General features: G+C 38.8%; 1 long non-coding RNA gene across 1 annotated transcript; it reads left to right on the plus strand.

The window, feature by feature from the left end:
* Positions 1–30: 30 nt before the first annotated feature.
* LOC126058990 (uncharacterized) lies at positions 31–24,496 on the plus strand. The gene is made up of 3 exons (XR_007513342.1): positions 31–109; positions 20,467–22,084; positions 23,734–24,496. It is a non-coding gene; the product is annotated as an uncharacterized LOC126058990 (long non-coding RNA).
* The last annotated feature ends 1,525 nt before the right edge of the window (positions 24,497–26,021 follow it).

Genomic DNA, 26,021 nt, shown 5'->3' on the forward strand with positions numbered 1-26,021 from the left:
ACGCTGTCGGGGGCGGGGCTCCGGAGGCGGGGCGGGGCTGCGGTGGAGGCGCCCCGCCTGCAGTCACCGCCCTGCAGCCTTCTGGCTGTGGCTCTCCTACACCCCTAAGGTAAGTTTAAGCGGCTTCAGACTGCGTTCTGCGACCCACAGCGCGTTTGTTCGACTCCAACCTTGTTTCTCTCACACCTTACCTTCTCATTTAGAGTATCTCAGCGCCTCATGGCCTCCCATCACCAGCCCCTCACAAAAAAACCTCACAAAGATCAATGCAATTCTGTCTTTTCCCCTATCCCTCTCAGCGGATTCCCATTAAGTAAACATGCCAGTCAAACAAAAGTCCTAGACACTTGTATACAACACACTCCATTTTGCACTTTTTGATCACTTGGTTTTGCCTGAGTATATCCCCTCGACTTTATCCTCGCACACAGCTTCATGCGTTAAGGCATCTTTTTCCCACAAAGTCATACTTTTTATCTAGGATTGTGGAACTAAGATTGCTCTCGAACTTTCTCAACTTGAACGCTTGGGCAAAAAATTGGAAGTGAAACCCAGCCCTCCCTCCAGTTTCATGTACTCATGGCCTACACTGCCTCTAAACTTTATCGTTCTTGGACTAAAATAGACCGCTGGGCTGATAACTAATGAGGTAATAGGAAAGCTATGTTAATGGGAAGTTCTAGTATGGACCTCATGGAATCGAGCCTGTTTCTATCAGAGTCTGAACCCCTTGAGGTTATATTTAGCTCTAGTCTTAACTAAAACCGTTTTGATGGTTTTGCTTAACACTAGCACACTGCACCAGAACTAAATTTCTTTGAAAATTCGACTTAGTGATAACAAGCCATATAGTTAATTAACTATAGTATATCTACTGGTGGCTGCTCACCAAAAGGTTAGCAGTTCGAATCCACCAGGCACTCCTTAGAAGCTCAATGGGGCAGTTCTACTCTGTCCTATAGGGTCGCTATGAGTCAGAATTGACTCAACAGCAATGGGTTTGTTTGTTTTTATCTACAAGTAAGTTACCAGTATTACAGGTTTTCCATAACAAATCTTAAGTTAGTTTTCTCACTGATACAATCTGTCCAATTGAAAAGGTTTGACATATCTAACTTTGTCTACCATTAAGAGTATGCATCTTACAAAGCAGTAGGCTTTTGGAAGCAAGGTTATTTCTGCCCTCCACTCAGTGAAGGCATTATAAGCAAGCACACAAACTCTTAAGAGTGGGCCATCATCTCTTATTGGGAAGGTGCTCTAAGTGCATGAATGCGGTCCATCTCTTTTATGGAGTCATGTAAAGGAAAACTTGAACCATGCCAGGCTTTCATTCCTCCCCTGATTTTGCCCTGCTCTTCTGTTCCTCTAACATCCTGGGCCTAGGTGGCCAGACCACCACCATGCCAGCCACTTAGCTGCCCTGGACTGAGTATGGAAAGGTCCTTTTTCCTCCTTAGTGCTGCTAAGAAGCAATTTAACTTACAAATTACAATCTCTTGAACTGAAGTCAAATCAAAGATTAAGTTGGCTGGTACATATATTGTTGTAAGTTGCTGTCGAGTCAGTTCAGACTCACGGAGACTCAACGTGTGCAAAGTAGAACTGCTTTATAGAGTTTTCAAGGATGTGACCTTTTGGAAGCAGTTTGCCAGGCCTGTCTTCTGAGGTGTTCCTGGGTGGGTTTAAACTGCCAGCTTCTCAGTAGTTGAGTGTTTAACCATTTGCCCCACCCAGGGACTCAGGTACCTACCTTACTGGGCATAAAACTACAATAAACAAAAACAATAATGATAATGATAAAAAACAAAAGCAAAGAACCATTGCCATAGAGTCGACTCCAACTCATAGCAACCCTATAGGACAGAGTAGAACTGCCCCATAGGGTTTCTAAGGAGCGCCTGGTGGATTTGAACTGCCAAACTTCTGGTTAGTAGCTGAACTCTTAACCGCTACACCACCAGGGTTTTCAATGATAATGATAGCAGTAAAAAAAAAAAAGTGTTTTAGGTCCTTTTCATATATTCATTTATTTGATTTTCTAAACAATTCTACAAAGTAGGTCCTATTATCTTTATTTTTTAGAGTTAAAAAAATCTTTGTTTTCCAGACCTCTCAGAGAGATTAAACTTTTTGCCAACAATTATACCACTAGTGAATGGTGGAACTAGGATTTAAACTCCGGTTTGTCTGACCCTAAAGCCTATGAAAATTTCATTGGGCTCTTCAGTTCCCACCCTTGCCTTGCATCCTAGCTGTTGCAGATGTAAATTCTAATACTCAGACATGTTGTTTAGAATCTATTTGGGCAGGCATTCCTACTGTGAATCTTGATTCCCTAAGACCTGCTTAATAGTCTTCTCTACAGGTATTGGGCTCTCAGCACTTCTATGCTACAGCTCCTTGGTTCCTGAAGCTTTTCAGTGGACCTGACTCCTGGGTAAAGAGTACATCTTCCTATCGGACCTCTTAAATTCCTTCCTCTGCTTCCTGCATGCCTGGCCTGAGTCTCTTTGGCCTTGGTGCTCTCTGATTCCGTTTTTCTGATAACATTTACTCAAAAAACATTTCTTTAGTACCTACTATGTTTCAGGACCATTTCATCTTTAGCCAGTTACTAAGATGAATGAAACTCAGTTTCTTCCCTTATGTCCCTAAGCTCTCATCTGAAGATTTTTTTTTAGCTTGTTAACTAATAATAACATTCATAGATGAATATATTAGATATCGACCCACCTCCTTTTCATACAAGTAAGAAAGCAAAGGTTCAGAGGTGTTTACTGAGCTGCTGTTGATGACAAAACTAGTAAGTAGCTAAACAGATACTGAATTCTTGTCTTATTGCATCATACCCAGCCTTCTTTCCACTCTGCATTATGTTCCCTTAAAACGCCATTCTCTGGAGCCGAGCCACAGCTACTCTTTACCTTCCAAAGGGCTGAACAAGCTACATAGATCTTGTTTTAAAGTTCCTGCCTCCTGCTGGAATTTAAACAATGTTCAAGTTCCTTTTCTGAGAGAACTTTTAGTTTTAAGATCGTTTGCAGAGCACAGCTAAATGAAGACTCTGAGTCTTGGTGAGAAACCCAGCTCCATTTATCAGCTCCTCTATGGAGGATGTTTCCTCCCTAAGCAGCCACCTGAGGAATGGCTCACGACAATTTGGTATATCAAAGTGAATTCATACATTTGATAATCGTACGAAAATGATAATTTTCATCAAAAACCAAAGAAACCTGTTTCTCTTAAAAGTGGGGAGAAGGGACTGTTGAGTAAGGTTCTAGATTATGGAACCACGGTCTGAGTTGGCTCTTGTTAATATTATTTTTTAGATTGAAGTAAAAAATTCTAAGTGTTCTGGGAAAAAAATAGTGATAGTTTTTCACGGCCTGGAATAATCAGAAAGCAAAGATAGGTAGACTGCCAGAAGTGGAGATTTGTTGAAGAGAAGAACACCAAAAAAAAAAAGGGAAGGGGCATCTTGGAAAAGAGAGGGACCTAAAGCAAACTTCATCTTCATTTGCTGGAAGGCTACTACATTCACAATGTGATGGCATTATTCTACGTGTGTATTCTTTTCCTGTTCCAAAAGGAACTCCAGTTCCAAAGGGAGCTTCTACTCTTTTCTAATTCCAAAAATCAATTCCTAGCTAAACAAGGAGGAAGTTTTTTCACACTTTTGTTATGACCCCACCACAACTCAAAATCTCAACTGAAAGTCTCTTAATCCAAATATTTATTGAGATACTCCTATCTGCCCAACACCATTCTAGACACAACAGAAAATTCCAAAGTAGTCTCCAATCTCTAGGAAGTGAAAATCTAGTAGAGGAGGCCCTGAACAAGATAAAATACAGAGCAATTGTGGTTGTTAGGTGTGTTAGAGTCAGCTGACTCATAGTGATCTTATGTATAACAGAAGGAAACATTGCCTGGGCCTGCACAATACTCACAATCGTTGCTGTGTTTAAGCCCATTGTTGCAGCCACTGTGTCAGTCCATCTCATTGAGGGCCTTCCTCTTTTTTGATGACCTTCTACTTAACCAAGCACAATGCCTTTCTCCGGGGAATGGTCCCTCCTGCTAACATGTCCAAAGTACTTGAGATAAGTCTTGCCATCCTTGCTTCTATGGAGCATTCTGGTTGTGCTTCTTTCAAGCCAGGTTTGTTCATTCTTCTGGCAGTCCACAGTACATTCAACACTCTTTGCTAACACCATAATTCAAAGGTGTCAGTTCTTTTTTGGACTTCCTTAGACATTGTCCAGCTTTCACATGCCTATTAGACAATTGAAAATACCATGGCTTAGATCACGCACACCTTAGTCTTCAAAGTGACATCTTTGCTTTTTAACACTTTAAAGAGGTCTTTTGTAGCAGATTTTCCCAATGGTTTCTTTTTTTTTTTCCCTGTTTTAGTTGTCAGATAATGTTTTTATTTGTCTCACCTTTTTTAATTGTACTTTAGATGAAGGTTTACAGAACAAACTAGGTTCTCATTAAACAATTAATACACATTGTTTTGTGACATTGGTCACCAACTCCACGACATGTCAATGCTCTCCCTTCTCAACCTTGGGTTCCCTGTTATGAGTTTTCCTGTCCCTTCCTGCCTTCTAGTCCTTGTGCCTGGGCTGGTGTGCCCCTATAGTCTCATTTTGTTTTATGGGCCTGTCTAATCTTTGGCTGAACGGTGAGCCTCAGAAATGTCCTTTGATTTCTTGACTACTGCTCCCACGGGCATTGATTATGGATCCAAGTAAAATGAAATCATTGACAACTTTAATGTTTTCTCCGTTTATCATGATGTTGCTTATTGGTCCCGTTGTGAGGGTTTTTGTTTTCTTTATGTTGAAATGCAATCCGTACTAGAGGGTACAGTCTTTGATCTTCATCCGTAAGTGCTTCAAGTTGTCTTCACTTTTGGGAGCAACAAGGTTGAGTCATCTACATATACCAAAAAAAACCAAACCCATTTCCATCAAATAGAATCCCAACCCATAATGACTTTTTAGAACAGAGTAGAGCTGACCTATAGGGTTTCCAAAGCTGTAAATATTTACAGAAACAGACTGCTGTATCTTTTTCCCAGTGGAGCAGCTGGTGGGTTAAAACTGCAGATCTTTTGGTTATCAGGTGAATGCCTAACCTCTGTGCCACCATGGCTTCTTCATCCGCATATGAACCAAAGCTGTTGCCAGTCAACTCTATTCCCGACTCATAGCAACCCTATAGGACAGGGTAGAACTGCCCCATAGGGTGTCCAAGGAGCACCTCGTGGATTTGAACTAGCCGACCTTTTGGTTAACAGCTGTAGCCCTTAACCACTACACCACCAGGGTTTCCTGTCTGCATATAGCAGGTTGTTAATAAGTCTTCCTCCAATCCTGGTGCTGCATTCTTCTTCATATAGTCCAGCTTGTCAGATTATTTGCTCAGCATACTGATTGAGTAAGTATGGTGAAAGGATACAACCTTGGCGTACACCTTTTCTGGTTTTAATCCATGCAGTATCGCCTCTTTCTTTTCGAACAACTGCCTCTTGGTTTATTTTATAGACCAATTTTATAGGTTCTGCATGAGCACAATTAAGAATTCTGGAATTCTCGTTCTTCCCAATGTTATCCATAATTTGTTTTGTTCCACAGAGTCGTATGTCTTTGCATGGTCAATAGGTGCCAACAAATTATTAAGTCTTAGATTTTGTGGTGCAGCTTATAAAAGCAATTGAGTTTAAGGAAGGCATTTGCATTATTGGAACAATAAAAAGGTTTTATAGGGAAATAGAACTTAAATTGTGTCTTGAAGAGTGTCATTGGTCAGATAGAGGACTCTGAGGGTGGTGGGACAATTGTATGATCCTCCTTAAGAAAATAATGCAAGCCTGGCAAGTTACGGGACAGTCAGTAAAGAAGCAAGGAGAGTGTTTATATGTTCTTTTGTTCGTATGTAATTTTTTTTTCTGTTTAAGGTACAGATTACAGGGCTGTCAGGTGCAGAGTGTTGAGTTAATTGCACTACGAGGTTATGGTACATTATCATCAGCTGTCCACGCAAGGGCATCTCTTATTTTTCAGTATTTTGCTCTTTATCCTCCATTTTACCTCTCTATACCAGCCTCCTCACTAGGCATCATTCTATTGCATTTAAGCTGTAAGCTCACATGTATCTGTGGATCTGTGTGATTCCTTAAAACATATGTGTTGCTGTTTTGTATGCATTGTTTTTAATTTACACAAATGGCATTGTACTACAGCTTTCATTTTTCATTCTGTTTGTAATTTTTCAATAAACGTTCATTAAGAGATACATCCACGCTGCTGTATCTAAAACTAGCTCATTACTTCTGAATGCTGTGTAGTATTTTGTCATATGTATACACACATTTTCTGAACTGTTCCTCTAGTGATGGGCACTCAGTTGCCTCTAACACCCTGCTACAATGAACATTATTGTGCCTGTCCCCTTATGAACCTAGACTCAAGTTTCTCTGGGATGCATCGCTGCAATGGACTACTGGGTCATATTCATTTCCACTAGGTACATCCAGATTGCTCTCTATAATGGCTATACCAGTTTACACTCCCATCAGCAGTATGAAAGAGTTCCCATTTTCACATAGCTCATTAATAGCTGACTTACCTCTAATTTTTGCCAATCTGTTGAGAGTCAAGGGCTGGGCATCTTTTCACATACTTGTTAAGTAAGATATGGCTTTCAATGAATTGCTTATTTTTACCCATGGGAGTTGTTATCATTTTCTTAACGGATTTATAAATTCTTTGTATGTTCTAGATGTTAACCCCTTGCTAACTTTGATTGTTTGAAAAATCTTTTTCCATATTGAAAATATCTGATAACTTTGTCTATAGTATGTTTCATTGAACAGAAATCTTTAATTCTGTCAAATCTATCCACTCGTGTTCCTTATAAATTGTTCATTTGAGTTTTTACTAAAGGAACCTTTCTCTAGATTATGAGGCAATTTGTTTACATATTTTTCTATTAGCATTATAGTTTTACCCTTCCTAATTCCCCTTCCATCTGGAAGTCACCTTTGTATGTGACATGCACTGAGAATCCAACTTTATTTTCTCTTCATAATGAATCAATTTTTCCACCACCATCTCTAAACAGTGGAATTACATGCAGACATAACAGATTTACAAATAAAATAATATTATGACCAGCCTTGTTCTCATAAATGTAAAAACTCAGATGAAATGCATAACTTTCTGGATAAAACATCAAAATTGGCACAACAGAAAATTTGTGTAGAATTAGAACGATTAAATATTGAAATAGTAAAGACATCTCTCCCCCTTAAAGCCCCAAACAGGGAAGGGTTTACAGATGAGTATTACCAAACTTTCAAAATAAAGATAATCCCTATTGTGTCCAAAATGTGCCATAAAATAGAAAGAGAGGAACAGCTCTCAACTAATTTTTTAAGTCTAGAATAAACAATGTAACAGCTGTATATGAAAAAATTCTAGGATCATTTCACTTATATGACAATATAAGTTCTAAATAAAACATTAATCAACCAAACTCAATCAAATGATGATTAAACAAAGTTTCTTCCAGTAATGCAAGTATAGTTTAACGGAAAAGATATCAGTATAAATTTTAACTCTTTGTCTATTTTCTGTTTAATTAGAAGTGTTGACAACCCATTAATTCAGTTTTTAGCATCTTTAAAAATATGTTCTGCATACAATCTTTGTTATTCTTTGTATTGCTAAACTCACCAGAGATGGGAATGTATGTTTAGCAGATGTTGGGGAAGAAATATGGTGTTTAAAGAATTCGCAGTAGTGTTATTTTATTAATTTTACTTCCCTTAGGAAACTAATCAATTCAAATGGCAAATGGCACTTAAAAGGTAGAGTTTGTTTCTAGTTTTAAAGGCAAAATTCTTCATTAGATGATTCTGTATATTTGGCCCTTCATACCTTGATCTGAAGTGCCTGGGTAGTGCAAGTGGTTTGCGATTGGCAGCTGAAACCCAGCCAGTGGTGGCATGGAAGAAAGGCCTGGTGATATGCTTCCTTAAAGATTACAGCCAAAAAATGCTATGGAGCAGTTCTACTCTGTAACACATGGGGTCGCCATGAGTTGGAATCAACTCGATGATAATGAGTTTGGTTTCTGGTTTTACCTTGATCTGAAATAAATTTATCTGCTAACAAGATCTATGGTGTAACTGACAACTGCAGCAGAAGTAGCACTTTCGATTAACTTCAGGATTGGAGCAGGGGACAGGCAGGTTGCTGGTGAGAAGAAGGGCCTTGATTTGCATAACCAGGGCATGAGTCTACTGGAAGCCTGACAGTAGGGAACAGCGAGGGTCAGCAGAAACTGCTGCTTGTTCCGTAATATTCCTCTTCCCGTTTTTTTCTCATAATAGTTTAGCTGAGCATAAGACTGTAGAATAAAGACTACATTTCCTAACCTACTTTGCAACTAGGTGAACCAGTTATCTAAGTGTTGGCAAATGACATGGAATTTGTAGGTAATTTTTAGTGTTTTTACAAGAAAGGATGTGTCATTCTTCTTCTTTCCTGTGGGCCAGCATTTGGGCATGACAGTAGGAGCTGAAATAGCCATCTTGGACCACAGGGTGACCTTGGGAATAGAAGTCATTCATTAAAAACCAGAAAGCCTTCCAAACCCACTGCTGTTGAGTTGAATCTGACTCATAGTGACCCTATAGGACAGAGTAGAACTGCCCCATAGTGCTTCCAAGGCCGTAAATCTTTACTGAAGCAGACTGCTACATCTTTTTCCCACATCTTTCTTCCAGGGGGTGCCTGGTGGGTACAAACTGCTGACCCTTCAGTTAGCAGCCAAGAGCTTTAACCACTGTGCCACCAGGGCTCGTAAATGGCTTATGACAAAATTATATTTGTCTCCTTTATAAATCTGGAGACTGGTGGCACTAATGTCAGGGATCCAGGCTCCTTTTATGTTTTAGCTCTATTTTTTTTTTTTTAAGCCATTCTTTTCTTTCTTTTTTGGAAATGGGAGAAGAGATAAGGATTGTTCTGTCATTTACAGCAAAACCTAATCTTTTTTTTTTTTTTTAATAGTACTTTCTTGTTTGCAAAGTACTTTCACATTGTTGTATCTTTAAATGCTTACATTAACTCTCCATTTTAAGACTGGAGAGACATCAAACATAATTAAGGCCAGCTTCCTGAGGTGGCACTTGATGACTGATTGTTATCATCATCGCCTTAATTGATCGTTTTTACAGTGACAAGTCCCAGATAGACAGAAACGTAAAACAGAGACAACTTGACCACAGGGAGCTTAAAAAGCATCTGAGGAGAAAGGACATACATATACATAAGAATACAAGAAGGCGTGTGTGAATTACCAAGTAAGTTATCTGTACCAATAGTTCACAGTGTGGTACCTAGACCAGCAGCATCAGCAATACCAGGAACTTGTTACAAATGCAAATTATTGGATCCCTACCAATGGAATCAGAATCTCCTGGGGTGGAGAGAGAAGCAATATTTGTGTTTTAAGAAGCCCTCTAAGGAAGATGGTGGACTAGGTAGATGCTACTTCGGATCCCTCTTGCAACAAAGACTTGGAAAAACAAGTGAATCCATCACATACCTAACAATCTACAAACCCTGAACAACAAACACAGATTTAGAGATGGAAAACGAAAAAATACGGGGAAGCAGCAATTGTTTTCGGAGCCTGGAGCCAGCGTCTCAGTCAGCGGATTTTCTGGAAAAACTAGTTTCCCAGTGATGGCTCGGAGACAGCAGTCCATATCAAACCACATAAAGAAGCAGACCATGACAGCTTCTCCAACCCCCCAAACAAAAGAATCAAAATCTTTCCCAAATGAAGATACAATCCTGGAATTATCAGATACAGAATATAAAAAACTAATTTACAGAATGCTTCAAGACATTAGAAACGAAATAAGGCAAACATCAGAAAAAGCCAAGGAACACACTGATAAAACAGCTGAAGAACTCAAAAAGATTATTCAAGAATATAGTGGAAAAATTAATAAGTTGCAAGAATCCATAGAGAGACAGCATGTAGAAATCCAAAAGATTAACAATAAAATTACAGAATTAGACAACGCAATAGGAAGTCAGAGGAGCAGACTCGAGCAATTAGAATGCAGACTGGGACATCTGGAGGACCAGGGAATCAACACCAACATAGCTGAAAAAAAATCAGAGAAAAGAATTAAAAAAAATGAAGAAACCCTAAGAATCATGTGGGACTCTATCAAGAAGGATAACTTGCGGGTGATTGGAGTCCCAGAACAGGGAGGGAGGACAGAAAACACAGAGAAAATAGTTGAAGATCTCCTGACAGAAAACTTCCCTGACATCATGAAAGACAAAAGGATATCTATCCAAGATGCTCATCGAACCCCATTTAAGATTGATCCAAAAAGAAAAACACCAAGACATATTATCATCAAACTCACCAAAACCAAACATAAAGAGAAAATTTTAAAAGCAGCCAGGGAGAAAAGAAAGGTTTCCTTCAAGGGAGAATCAATAAGAATAAGTTCAGACTACTCAGCAGAAACCATGCAGGCAAGAAGGGAATGGGACGACATATACAGAGCACTGAAGGAGAAAAACTGCCAGCCAAGGATCATATATCCAGCAAAACTCTCTCTGAAATATGAAGGAGAAATTAAGATATTTACAGATAAACACAAGTTTAGAGAATTTGCAAAAACCAAACCAAAGCTACAAGAAATACTAAAGGATATTGTTTGGTCAGAAAACCAATAACATCAGATACCAGCACAACACAAGGTCACAAAACAGAACATCCTGATATCAACTCAAATAGGGAAATCACAAAAACAAATTAAGATTAATTAAAAAAAAAAATGCTCGTAACAGGGAATCACTGAAGTCAATATGTAAAAGATCACAATAATCAAAAAGAGGGACTAAATACAGGAGGCATAGAACTGCCATATGGAGAGTGATACAGGGCGATATAGAACAATACAAGTTAGGTTTTTACTTGGAAAAATAGGGGTAAATAATAAGGTAACCACAAAGAGGTATAACAACGCCATAACTCAAGATAAAAGCCAAGAAAAACGTAACGACTCAACAAACATAAAGTCAAACACTACGAAAATGAGGATCTCACAATTTACTAAGAAAAACGTCTCAGCACAAAAAAGTACGTGGAAAAATGAAATTGTCAACAACACACAAAAAAAGGCATCAAAATGACAACACTAAACACTTATTTATCTATAATTACGCTGAATATAAATGGACTAAATGCACCAATAAAGAGACAGAGAGTCTTGGACTGGATAAAGAAACACGATCCGTCTATATGCTGCCTACAAGAGACACACCTTAGACTTAGAGACACAAACAAACTAAAACTCAAAGGATGGAAAAAAATATATCAAGCAAACAATAAGCAAAAAAGAAGAGGAGTAGCAATAGTAATTTCTGACAAAATAGACTTTAGACTTAAATCCACCACAAAGGATAAAGAAGGACACTACATAATGATAAAAGGGACAATTAATCAGGAAGACATAACCATATTAAATATTTATGCACCCAATGACAGGGCTGCAAGATACATAAATCAAATTTTAGCAGAACTGAAAAGTGAGATAGACACCTCCACAATTATAGTAGGAGACTTCAACACACCGCTTTCGGAGGACAAGGCATCCAGTAAGAAGCTCAGTAAAGACACGGAAGACCTACTTACAACAATCAACCAACTTGACCTCATTGACTTATACAGAACTCTCCACCCAACTGCTGCAAAGTATACTTTTTTTTCTACTGCACATGGAACATTCTCTAGAATAGACCACATATTAGGTCATAAAACAAACCTTTGCAGAATCCAAAACATCGAAATATTACAAAGCATCTTTTCAGACCACAAGGCAATAAAACTCGAAATCAATAACAGAAAAACTAGGGAAAAGAAATCAAATACTTGGAAACTGAACAATACCGTCCTGAAAAAAGACTGGGTCATAGAAGACATCAAGGAGGGAATAAGGAAATTCATAGAATGCAACGAGAATGAAAATACTTCCTATCAAAACCTCTGGGACACAGCAAAAGCAGTGCTCAGAGGCCAATTTATATCGATAAATGCACACATACAAAAAGAAGAAAGCGCCGAAATCAGAGAACTGTCCTTACAACTTGAACAAATAGAAACTGAGCAACAAAAGAACCCATCAGGCACCAGAAGAAAACAAATAAGAAAAATTAGAGCTGAACTAAATGAATTAGAGAACAGAAAAACAATTGAAAGAATTAACAAAGCCAAAAGCTGGTTCTTTGAAAAAATTCACAAAATTGATAAACCATTGGCCAGACTGACTAAAGAAATACAGGAAAGGAAACAAATAACCCAAATAAGAAACGAGAAGGGCCACATCACAACAGACCCAACTGAAATTAAAAGAATCATATCAGATTATTACAAAAAATTGTACTCTAACAAATTTCAAAACCTAGAAGAAATGGATGAGTTCCTGGAAAAACACTACCTACCTAAACTAACACATTCAGAAGTAGAACAACTAAATAGACCCATAACAAAAAGAGAGATTGAAATGGTAATCAAAAAACTCCCAACAAAAAAAAAGCCCTGGCCCAGACGGCTTCACTGCAGAGTTCTACCAAACTTTCAGAGAAGAGTTAACACCACTACTACTAAAGGTATTTCAAAGCATAGAAAATGACGGAATACTACCCAACTCATTCTATGAAGCCATCATCTCCCTGATACGAAAACCAGGTAAAGACATTACAAAAAAAGAAAATTACAGACCTATATCCCTCATGAACATAGATGCAAAAATCCTCAACAAAATTCTAGCCAATAGAATTCAACAACATATCAAAAAAATAATTCACCACGATCAAGTGGGATTTATACCAGGTATGCAAGGCTGGTTTAATATCAGGAAAACCATTAATGTAATCCACCACATAAATAAAACAAAAGATAAAAACCACATGATCTTATCAATGGATGCAGAAAAGGCATTTGACAAAGTCCAACACCCATTTATGATAAAAACTCTCACCAGAATAGGAATTGAAGGAAAATTCCTCAACATAATAAAGGGCATCTATGCAAAGCCAACAGCCAACATCACACTAAATGGAGAGAACCTGAAAGCATTTCCCTTGAGAACGGGAACCAGACAAGGATGCCCTTTATCACCGCTCTTATTCAACATCGTGCTAGAAGTCCTAGCCAGGGCAATTAGGCTAGACAAAGAAATAAAAGGCATCCGGATTGGCAAGGAGAAAGTAAAATTATCTCTATTTGCAGATGACATGATCTTATACACAGAAAACCCTAAGGAATCCTCCAGAAAACTGCTGAAACTAATAGGAGAGTTTGGCAGAGTCTCAGGTTATAAGGTAAACATACAAAAATCACTTGGATTCCTCTGCATCAACAAAAAGAACATCGAAGAGGAAATAACCAAATCAATACCATTCACAGTAGCCCCCAAGAAGATAAAATACTTAGGAATAAATCTTACCAAGGATGTAAAAGACCTATACAAAGAAAACTACAAAGCTCTACCACAAGAAATTCAAAAGGACATACTTAAGTGGAAAAACATACCCTGCTCATGGATAGGAAGACTTAACATAGTAAAAATGTCTATTCTACCAAAAGCCATCTATACATACAATGCACTTCCGATCCAAATTCCAATGTCATTTTTTAAGGTGATAGAGAAACAAATCACCAATTTCATATGGAAGGGAAAGAAGCCTCGGATAAGCAAAGCATTACTGAAAAAGAAGAAGAAAGTGGGAGGCCTCACTCTGCCTGATTTCAGAAGCTATTATACAGCCACAGTAGTCAAAACAGCCTGGTACTGGTACAACAACAGGCACATAGACCAGTGGAACAGAATTGAGAACCCAGATATAAATCCATCCACATATGAGCAGCTGATATTTGACAAAGGCCCAGTGTCAGTTAATTGGGGAAAAGATAGTCTTTTTAACAAATGGTACTGGCATAACTGGATATCCATTTGCAAAAAAATGAAACAGGACCCATACCTCACACCATGCACAAAAACTAACTCCAAGTGGATCAAAGACCTAAACGTAAAGACTAAAACGATAAAGATCATGGAAGAAAAAATAGGGACAACCCTAAGAGCCCTAATACAAGGCATAAACAGAATACAAAACATTACCAAAAATGACGAAGAGAAACCCGATAACTGGGAGCTCCTAAAAATCAAACACCTATGCTCATCTAAAGACTTCACCAAAAGAGTAAAAAGACCACCTACAGACTGGGAAAGAATTTTCAGCTATGACATCCCCGACCAGCGCCTGATCTCTAAAATCTACATGATTCTGTCAAAACTCAACCACAAAAAGACAAACAACCCAATCAAGAAGTGGGCAAAGGATATGAACACACACTTCACTAAAGAAGATATTCAGGCAGCTAACAGATACATGAGAAAATGCTCTCGATCATTAGCCATTAGAGAAATGCAAATTAAAACTACGATGAGATTCCATCTCACTCCAACAAGGCTGGCATTAATCCAAAAAACACAAAATAATAAATGTTGGAGAGGCTGCGGAGAGATTGGAACTCTTATACACTGCTGGCGGGAATGTCAAATGGTACAACCACTTTGGAAATCTATCTGGCGTTTTCTTAAACAGTTAAAAATAGAACTACCGTACAACCCAGAAATCCCACTCCTCGGAATATACCCTAGAGAAACAAGAGCCTTCACACAAACAGATATATGCACACCCATGTTTATTGCAGCTCTGTTTACAATAGCAAAAAGCTGGACGCAACCAAGGTGTCCATCTACTGATGAATGGTTAAATAAATTGTGGTATATTCACACAATGGAATACTACGCATCGATAAAGAACAGTGACAAATCTGTCAAACATTTCATAACATGGAAGAACCTGGAAGGCATTATGCTGAGCGAAATCAGTCAGAGGCAAAAGGACAAATATTGTATAAGACCACTATTATAAGATCTTGAGAAATAGTATAAACTGAGAAGAACACATACTTTTGTGGTTACGAAGGGGGGAGGGAGGGAGGGAGGGAGAGGGTTTTTTACTGATTAATTAGCTGAAAAGAACTGCTTTAGGTGAAGGGAAGGACAACACTCAATACATGGAAGGTCAGCTCACCTGGACTGGACTGGACCAAAAGCAAAGAAGTTTCCGGGATAAACTGAATACTTCAAAGGTTAGCGGAGCAAGGGCGGGGGCTTGGGAGCCATGGTTTAAGGGGACTTCTAAGTCAATTGGCAAAATAATTCTATTATGGAAACATTCTGCATCCCACTTTGAAATTTGGCGTCTGGGGTCTTAAAAGCTAACAAGCGGCCATCTAACACGCATCAATTGGTCTCAACCCACCTGGAGCAAAGGAGAATGAAGAACACCAGGGTCACACGACAACTAAGAGCTCAAGAGACAGAAAGGGCCACATGAACCAGAGACCTACATTATCCTGAGACCAGAAGAACTAGTTGGTGCCCGGCCACAACTGATGACTGCCCTCACAGGGAGCACAATAGAGAACCCCTGAGGGAGCAGGAGATAAGTGGGATGCAGACCCCAAATTCTCATAAAAAGACCATACTTAATGGTCTAGATGTGACTAGAGGAATCCCGGCGGTCATGGTCCCCAAACCTTCTGTTGGCACAGGACGGGAACCATCCCCGAAGACAATTCATCAGACATGGAAGGGACTGGACAGTGGGTGGGAGAGAGATGCTGATGAAGAGAGAGCTAATTATATCAGGTGGACACTTGAGATTGTGTTGGCATCTCCTGTCTGGAGGGGGGATGGGAGGATAGAGAGAGTTGGAGGCTGCCAAAGTTTTCACGAAAGGAGAGACTGGAAGGGCTGACTGATTAGGGGGAGAGCAAGTGGGAGCAAGGAGTAAGATGTATATTAACTTATATGTGACAGACTGACTTGGTTTGTAAACGTTCACTTGAAGCTCAATAAAAGTTAATTAAAAAAAAAAAAAAAGAAGCCCTCTGAGGTGATTCTAATGCGTGCTCAAGTTTAAGACTGCTGATCTGCTCTAGTCTAGACCAATGCTTTTCAAACTGGTTATTTTTGATTCGACTCCGTCCTGAGAACTTGCATCTCTACCCCAGATATACTGAATCAGAATCTACATTTTCACTAGATTTAACAAGACCCCCTAGGAATCTTCTTAAAATTTAATAAGATTTAAGAAGAAACTTATATGGGTCTTAAAAGTGGGCACTAGAGCGTGGGACCACACAACAGTGGAACTGAGGAAGTACTCTTGATCCTAGACTGTTTGCAAAATTTAACAAGACTCCCAGGAGGTTCTTAAGTATACATGAGAATACATAAGAATATAGATTCTGATTCAGTATATCTGGGGGTGGAAATGCAAATTGTCAGCAGGGTATTGATTCGAAAACAACCTAATCTTAAAAACGCAGAAATAGATTTAGATACAGAGGGGAAAGGGAAACAAAACATTCTTCCTAGGGTCCTTTTAATCACTGGATAACTCTAAAAATCCAAATATGTACTGGGTTGATTAGGAAAATTACTAATAGATGTCTTACTTTGATTTTAAGGTTTCTCTTCTCTGACCAAAAACCAAACCCATTGCCATTTAGTCAATTCCGACTTACAGGACAGAATAGAACTTCTCCAGAGAGTTTCCAAGAAGCACCTAGTGGATTTGGACTGCGGACTTAACCACTACACCACCAAATTTTAGCCATAAAAAGCCTGACCCAAACTGTAAAAGCCTGCCAGAAACTGCTCTATAGCAATGTAAATTTTTCTTATCCTGCTAGAAAAGGATAGTTGTCAAACCATTACCTCCTAATTTAAATCTCAAAAAGTGTCCTGACTGCAGATGGGTGGAGGGCCAAATTATAACCTGATACAGTTCTACTGTGTCCTATACAGTCACTATGGGTTGGAATCTACTTGATGACAATGGGTTTGGGGTTTTTTTTGGTTTATCAGTAGAATTTAGTAAAGGGGGAAGGTGCAGTTCAGTCAATCACATTAAGATTAGTCAATGGTTGATCTGTATTTCTCCCTCCTCTTCTCTGTAGAAGGAGCCCTGGTGGTGCAGTGGTTAAGCATTCGACTGCTAACCACAAGGTCAGTGGCTCAAACCCACCAGCTGCTCCACTGGAGAAAGATGTCCAGTCTGCTTCCGTAGTGATTAAATAAACCAAACCTGTTGCCGTTGAGTCGATTCTGGGCAGTTCTATTCTGTCCTATAGAGTCTCTATGAGTCAGGATCAACTTGATGGCAATGGGTTTGGGTGTTTTTTTGTTTTGTTTATAAGCTCCTTTGTACCTAGTTTCTTCCAGCCATTTGTTTTTTCTGGAATCAAAATGGCCTCCCTATGTGCATATAGAATACTGCTCAGAATAAACCTTATGTTCAAGTTCTGGGGAGTTTTAATTATCTTTAACAATACCAAAGTCCAGAAACAGTATTTTTAGAAGTTGTGAACTGATTCACCTTTATCCTATTTCACCTATTGCCTCTAGGAAAGCTAAGAAAATGCTCCTTTTCCCACTTGGAGGAAGACAGACAAAGTGGAAGAAGTCTAAGAGTTCTTCCCCCCTTACTTTATTACTCATAATAGCAGATTCCCAGGGCCTTTAAAAGTGCTTCCTTATAAATGCTGTAACATATTGCAAATAAATATTATATGATAATGATAATGTCAGAAATTTATACTAAGGACAAAGAAGGATAAGTTTCTATTAAAAATCACCTAAATGAATACCTTGGCACTTCTTCATGTTTTTAACAGCCTTGTGGGTCTGTTTCCTAAAACACTAAGTACTAGAGCCTCGGCAACTGCCTTTTAATGGAAGGAACTGTAGAAGAACCCACTCTATAAACATATGCTAATTACTAATATAATTGAATACTTCAATTTGCCTTGAGAACAAACAGGTAAAAGTGAAAAACAAAAGGTCTAATTTTCATCGTACATGCATATATAATTAGAATTATCTGTCGGCAGATTATACGTAAATGCCCATATTTGCAAACTTATCCTTTTTGAAAAGTTGCTTGTTTGCCTTATTTACTTAGAAAATATGCTATTCTACTTACTTCTTATAATGCATGCAGAAAGTATATGTTTGCTCTATTGTGTATTAATCTAATATTACACGAACCCAACAATTGTTTGCTTGCCGTTTCTAAGAGACAACGAATCTCTTAAGCTTGTGTACATGTCTCTTAGCAGCTAATAATTAATCAACAAAACAGAAGTAAGAGTCTCTGCTGGCTTTTTTTTTTCAAAACGTAATAAAGGTTATGTTTTTATAAGGAAGAGAGATTCAGGATAAGAAAATACTAGCATTCATAGAAACTTAAGGTATTTACAATTAGAGGAATACCAATCTCTAAAGAATTTGATTACTTCAAAAAACTGTAGTCAATCTTTGCATACTTAAAATCTTAAATATTTAAAATCTTAAAATCTTCGCAGGGTCTCTGTTATTATTATAAACATTAATTATCCTTTGTAGTGGAATTTTTTGGTGCCTTTGCCAAATTCTATTTACCGAAAGGTACATGCATCCTCCAGCTCCTGAGAATGTTGGCTGATAACCCATTGCTACTTCCTTCTCTAAAGAATTAACCTCCTCAGAAACGGTACTGCTGTACTGGGAGGTTATGGACCTTTCCTCCTACGGGGAAGCCCACAGCCAATGACTGACTGACTCCGGGCTAGATAGAGAGTTCTCATAGTGGCTGAAGCCAGTCTTCAGATAAGATCATAGCCTTTCTTATCTTTCCTTCTCCTCCCCTACTTTTCTAATTTACTTCCCTTGTTGGAAAGAGGGGGGTTATCTTTCAATAGGAAATCCTGGTAGCATAGTGGTTAAGTGCTACGGCTGCTAACCAACAGGTCGGCAGTTCAAATCTGCCAGGCGCCCTTGGAAGCTCCATGGGACAGTTCTACTCTGTCCTATAGGGTCGCTATGAGTCGGAATCAACTCGATGGCAGTGGGGTTGGGTTATCTTTCAATAGGAAACCCTGGTGGCGCAGTGGTTAAATACTACAGCTGCTAACCAAGAGGTCGGCAGTTCGGATCCCCGAGGTGCTCCTTGGAAACTCATGGGGCAGTTCTACTCTGTCCTGTAGGGGCGCTATGAGTCAGAATCAACTCGGGGGCAGTGGGTTTGGTTTTTTTGGTTTATCTTTCAATAAATCACTTGCACTAAAATCCTCCTCTCAAGCTCTGCTTCTGGGGAACCCAACCTAAGATCCCTATATAGATAATTCCCTTTGCAATCGAGTCCATTCCAACTCACAGCAACCCTACAGGACAGAGTAGAACTGCCCCATAGGGTTTCCAAGGAGTGACTGATGGATTTGAACTGCTTACCTTTTGGTTGGCAGCCAAGCTCTTAACCCCTATGCCACCACGGCTCCATATAGATAGATAGCGGTACCAAGTTAATGACCTGTGCAATTATTAAGTATTATTTCATCATATACCCAGCTCAGGGGCGGATTAACCAGTAAGCACACTAATAATCTGTAGTGCACAACTTCACCTGATTTTCGTTCACCACATCAGCACAGTTAAGTCCGTGCGTTCCTTGTTTATTGGGTAATCTGTCCCTGGTCCAGCTGTACATTTGGTCTGAGTGAAGTTTGCCCTGATATCCACTACTATCCAGAGCCATGTTCTTGCCAACAAGAATGTAAAGTTTTGGTGGGAACTATGTACATCAACTTCATTTTTACCTCAAGTCTTTTCAAAGAGTTGATAGTAACTCTACAGAACATCGGCTATCTATTCAGTACTTTTGATAACAATTCAGTACATTTTCATAGGACATTATAATTTTTTAAAAAAACCTTAGTTTAATATTTAGTAAATGGTATTTAGTAAGTATTTGTTAAATGACTGAATAAATATGAGTAAATGGTGTGTACTTCAAAACATTTCTGTTAGATAGGCAGATTAGGAAAAAAAAAAAAAAAACCAAACCTGTTGCCAATTCTGACTCATAGTGACCCTGTAGGACAGAGCAGAACTGCCACACGGGGTTCCTAAAAAGCAGCTGGTGGATTCAAACTGCCAACCTTTAGGTTAGCAGCCAATTACATAACCACTGCGCCACCAGGGCTCCAGGTAGGCAGATAAGTTTTATTAAACCTATAATGGTTATGGTTAATGTTTCCCATAGGGTCTCAGGTGACCTTTATAACCTATCTATGAGGTGGATGCTATTCTCACCATTTTCATGTTGAAGAAACTGAGGCTTTATAAGACTAAGTGACTTTTTTCAAAGTATACAGTAGGTGACAGGGTTGGAATATGAATATAGAGTATCTGACTTCAGATCTTATATACTATAGCATAACTGTTTTTTCTAGATGAGGATATTGAGTCTGCTGAGAACAACAAAAGGGGAGACACCGGACTCATGCCCTCTGGAGTTTCAGACCACAGAGGATAGACCAATAAACTATCCATGGAATGAAGTAAAAGCAAGCCTTCTGAATTACCTTTTCCTTCCCTCAATGACAGCAGGAGCCAGGTAGGTGGGGTAACTGATACCTGGAAAGCAACAAAGTACAAACAAACATATATTCTGAAAGAACAATTCACAATCTTTATGTAATCCCTTCTCAGTCTAATGTTCCGTTGGTTGCTCCCATTTGCTGGAGGTCTCAGTTCACCTTTGTCCTGTTCGTTTTTTTCAAATACTTCATCTCTTGCCATATCAATTTGGACATTGGAAAAAGAGGCAAACATGTGGCCCAGCCTCAAAAAAGTATATCTCTTAAAATTCTTAACAGCTTTCTCCCATCACAAGTTTACTCTAAAAAGACCCAGAAAGTTTTATTGAAAGGTTGCTCAATATTGGTTAGGTTAGCTATACTAAGGACTAGAAACCCAGGTCTTCTGACTTCTGGTTCTTTACCTTCTGGCTGTACTTTTGTGCCTGATTTTTACATAGTTCAGCTCTAGGCATTATTTAAAAAAAAAAAAAAAAAAATCCTTTGACATGAAGGAACTGAAAATGTAAATAATGGAACAAGAACACATGAATAATATAATACTATGTGAGTAATAGCAAATAAATAGCAAATTGGATATAATTAAGGACCAAATGAAAGTTACAGAAAGTAAGTACTAAGTGTCCAGAAAAGGGAGATTATTTTGTGCTGAGTTTCCAGGGAAGGATTAATGAAGGAGACTAAGCACTGATGATGGAAGCTCTACAGTAGTTGAGGTAATAAGATACAAAAAATGTAGGAATACATGCTCACACTCCCCCCACACACGTGCAGTACTAGAATGAAAACTTCAGACCAAAAGGGGCAGAGATGTTACTGGGAGAAGTATTCACGTGATTTGAAGTTGGGAAGGTTTTTGTAGGAGATGGAGTATCAGCGTGTTCTTATAGGATGAGTAGGATTATGACAGGCATTTTGGATACAGGGTTGATTGTAGTATGAACAGAAGGAAGAAAACGATTGTGGCAGCTTCAGGGAACACGAGCATACTATCGAAGACAGAAAAATCCATTTTATAAGTATTTATTGAGCACTTATTACATTTGGGAAAATTAGGTTAAGCCCAGGTTACAGAGGACCATGAGTGCTAGGCTTCCAGGTTGACATTTATTTCGTGTACATCGAAGAGTCTTCAAGTCTTGATGATTTTTTAACAGGAAGAAACATTAAAAAACTATAATTTAGGATGACTACATTTTGGTGGAGATAGTGAGCAGGATGACCTTTTATAAGAACATCAAAATGATCCAAGCCTAACAGAGTGATGGTCTTGCCTAGTGCTGGTAGTGGAGCTGGGTAAATTCAGTGTTGTGTTTTTATAATATTTGATGGTATCTTTCTCAAGCACCCATAGCAACCCTAGCAGACAGAGTAGAACTGCCCCATCAGGTTTCCAAGGAGCAGCTGGTGGATTTGAACTGCCAACATTTTGGTCAGCGGCCACTGTGCCACCAGGGCTCCAAGGACCGATGTAAGTATACTTAAATCTTCCCTTGCCCAATTACTCTAGTCACCAATGGGTACCTTAAGTAGATTGTCCACAAAAAAAAAGCAAAATGTGAAACAAAGTGCCACTTGATTATTGGCAAAGCTAATGTCCAATACCCTAATTGTAAACAAAACTAAACAAAATTTAAAAAAATAAAACAAACATGTTACCATTGAGTTGGTTCCAGTTCATGGTCACACTATGCATTACACAGTAGAACTGTTGTGTAGAGTTTTCATGTTTGTAATCTTTATGAAAACAGATCACCAGGCCTTTCTGAGGTGCCACTGGGTGGGTTCCAACCTTCAATCTTTAGTAGCTGAGTGCAAACCATTTGTGTCACCCAGGGACCCTCAGTGCAGAACTATAATGAAGCTTGTTTGAACCCTGTAGCATAAGAATATATTTAGGCATACCATCGGAGAAATAGTTAGATACAATGTGTACAGCATTATAATTTACAATGACTCCCCCCTACTATTGAATGTCATCCAAAATGGTGTCTGTGCACAAGATGATAGCATGAGACAGAGTGTGCCCTCCCCTAAGATAGCTACGGAAACCAAAAAGAATGTAATGTATGGAATGTGTGGCTAAGTGCTTCCATGAACACCTATCTCCTTTGCCATGAGATCAAAAGAACTGAATGATGTCTGGCTACCATTACTGAACATTTTGATCACAGATTCCATAGAAGGATCCTGATCAAAAGGAGTAAAATACAGAACAAAATTTCAAATTCTTATAGCCGTCAGAGTTCCTGGACCATGACGGTTAGATGAACCCCTAAAACTATTGCCCTAAGAAAATCTTTAAACCTTAAACCAAAAATATCCCCTGAAATTGTCTTAAGACCAAATAATTGTTTAGCTTAACTAGTAAAAAATGTCTTATTCAGTACTATTCTCTTTTAAGAATTATCCATATGGAATCAAATTGACAACAGCAACTTCAAAGATTAAATAGGAACCTTAGGAGGAAGTGAATTTATGTTAGTGAGGGAGGAACAACTTAGAAAAGAGGGTAAGAATGATTAAACAACTCTAAGACTGTAATCAGTGACACTAAATGGTACATGTAGAAACTGCTGAATTGGTGTATGTTTTGCTCTGTACATTCTCAACAACAACAAAATAAATAAAATTTGATATATATATATATATAAAACAAAACAAAAAGTATGATGAATATTTAAAAGAGGGAATTCATGGGACTTGACAATGAGTCGGAATCAACTCCGTGGTAGTGGGTGTCAATGGATCAGATGCATTTTTTTTTTCATGTGTTATTCAGGCAATTATGTACTTCCAAAAGTATTTGAGTCAACTTCTAAAAGCATCATTATAATATAAACTATCATTAAAGCCACAGATAACAGAAATAAAAAACATAATAAAAACTACGCTATTAATCAGTGATACATGTTGTTGTTGTTAGGTGCCATGAGTTTGTTCCGACTCATAGTGACCCCATGTACAAAACAGGAAACATTGCCTGCCTGGTCCTGCACCATCCTCACAATCAGTGCTATTTGAGCCCATTGTTTCAGCCACTGTGTAAATCCATCTTGTTGAGGGTCTTCTACTTTTTCACTGACCCTCTACTTTACCAAGCATGATGTCCTTCTCCAGGGATTGGTCCCTCCTGATAACATGTCCAAACTACATGAGACGAAGTGTCCCCATCCTCACTTCTAAGGAGCATTCTGCCAGATTTGTTTGTTCTTCTGGGCAGTCCATGGTATGTTCAGTATTCTTTCCCAACACCATAATTCAAATGCATTGATTTTTCTTCATTCTTCCTTATTCACTGTCTAGCTTTTGTATGTATACTCATGCATGCTTAATAGATACTTAGGGAGCCCTGGTGGTACAGTGGTTAAACACTAGACAGCTAACCAAAAAAAAAAAAAAGGTTGGCAATTTGAACCCACCAACTGCTCCACAGGAGAAAGATGTGGCAGTCTGCTACTGTAAAGATTTACAGCCTTGGAAGCCCTATGGGGCAGTTCTACTCTGTCTTAAAGGTTTCCCTATGAGTCTAAATAAGACTTGACGGCAATTGGTTTGGTGGTGCAGCGATTAAAGTGCTAGGCTGCTGATCGAAAGTTTGGCAGTTCAAACCCACCAGCCACTCCACTGGAGAAAGATGCAGTAACCTGCTTCTGTAAAGATTACAGTATTGGAAACCCTATGTGCAGTTCTCTTGTGTCCTGTTGAGTTGCTATCAGTTGGAATCAACATGACAGGAATTTTTTTTTTTTTTTTTTAAATGGGGTCGCTATGAGCCTAAATTGACTTCAGGGCAACAGGGCGTCAGTGTGGAATGGATATTTGTTGAATGAGTGTTTATCTATCAATTTTATTTAATCTAGAATAAAATGGTTGTAACAAATGAGTGTAATCATAACTCGATGTTTTCTGGCAGCTGAGGTTGCCCTAGTTGAGAAGAAATACATTGAGTCATATATTACCTTCATCTGATATTAGGAATTTTACTGGTTCTTCGGGAACTTTTTCCCTAAAACTGAATTATAAAAATAATTTCTGATGGGGCATGAGAATTAAAGACAAATTAAAAAAACAAAGATTACCTCATACTTGTAGTTTGGATGATTGAAAAATGATAATCTACTGGGAGAAACAGGGAAATTGGTGAAGAAGTTTCGTTTGAAACAAAAATATAATGAAGTCACAGGCAACATGGTAATTTAGGAAGAGAAGTTTTCTAAAATAAAAAAAGTATCTAAATATTTATGGTATTTTCAACAATATTGGATAGAAAAACAGATTTGTGTTGTTTTTTAGAAATGGATTGTTAAGATCGTTATGTTTATTACAGATATTTCTGTAGCAACACATGAAGAACTTAATGGTCTTGATGCTTTCTTACTAACAACTCAATCCAATTACATAGGGGAAATTATAGAATAGAGATAATGAGGATTTACTGAGTTAATTATCACAAGGTTGGTTTCAACTTAAAGTGAACAAACACAGGTATCCAAAACAAATATAGCTCCCTAAAACAAATATTGTTTCAGTGTTACAACTGAAAACTCCTTAAAGCTAAGAACAGAGGCGGAGCCAAGATGGCAGAATAGACAGATGCTTCGGGTGAGCCGTCTTTACAAAAAAGACCCAAAAAAACAAGTGAAACGAGTATATTTTTGACAAGCTGGGAGCCCTGAGCTTCAAAGTTAAGCTTAGAAAATGAACTGAGGGGTAGGGGGAGGAAGGCCCATTCAGAAGCTGAGAGGAGTTACCAAACCTGAATTGCGGGAAGCCCTCAGGCACCATTCCTGAGCTGTGGCGGCAGGCTGGTACTAGCGTTCGGCCACAGTTTCCTCACGGAGAAGCAGCCAGCCACGCAGCCTACTCAGACCTCTGGAACCTGAGAAGAATGGTGTTCTCAGCAAAAGCTAAGTACTTGTGTGTATTTTACTGCACCCCCCCACCCCCAAGCCAGCTTCAGCAGCTGAATTGCCTGGGCCTGAAATAGGCCCTGTTAAGCACCTAGAGCCATCCTCCTGGCCGTGGGGAAGGAAAAACTTCGCAATTGGGGGAAAATATAATTTGCCAGCTCTTTTTTACTAACTGGGTGAGCTCAGGACAGAAGCGGCTCCTGTCCAGGCATAAACCGTCAGTGGACTTTGAGTACCTTTCCCTTCTGCATGGACCTATGTGGGCCTATTTTGGAAGAATAGACTGTTGTTGGCAAACTCCAACCATTTCAGCTGTGCAGTGGAGAGGTGGGTGTTTGATGTTTGACATTGTTTTTCCTATTAAACAAGGTCCTCACCTACCCACATCAGGGACCTAAGGACTGGTAACTCCACTCAGGTCACCCAGCCACCTGTGACAGGGGTCCAAAGAAATGTAATTATACACCTTCCATATGGAGAGGAAGATATGGCGAT

This window comes from Elephas maximus, chromosome 15, assembly GCF_024166365.1.
Source record: "Elephas maximus indicus isolate mEleMax1 chromosome 15, mEleMax1 primary haplotype, whole genome shotgun sequence".
In the NCBI taxonomy this organism is placed as follows: Eukaryota; Metazoa; Chordata; class Mammalia; order Proboscidea; family Elephantidae; genus Elephas; species Elephas maximus.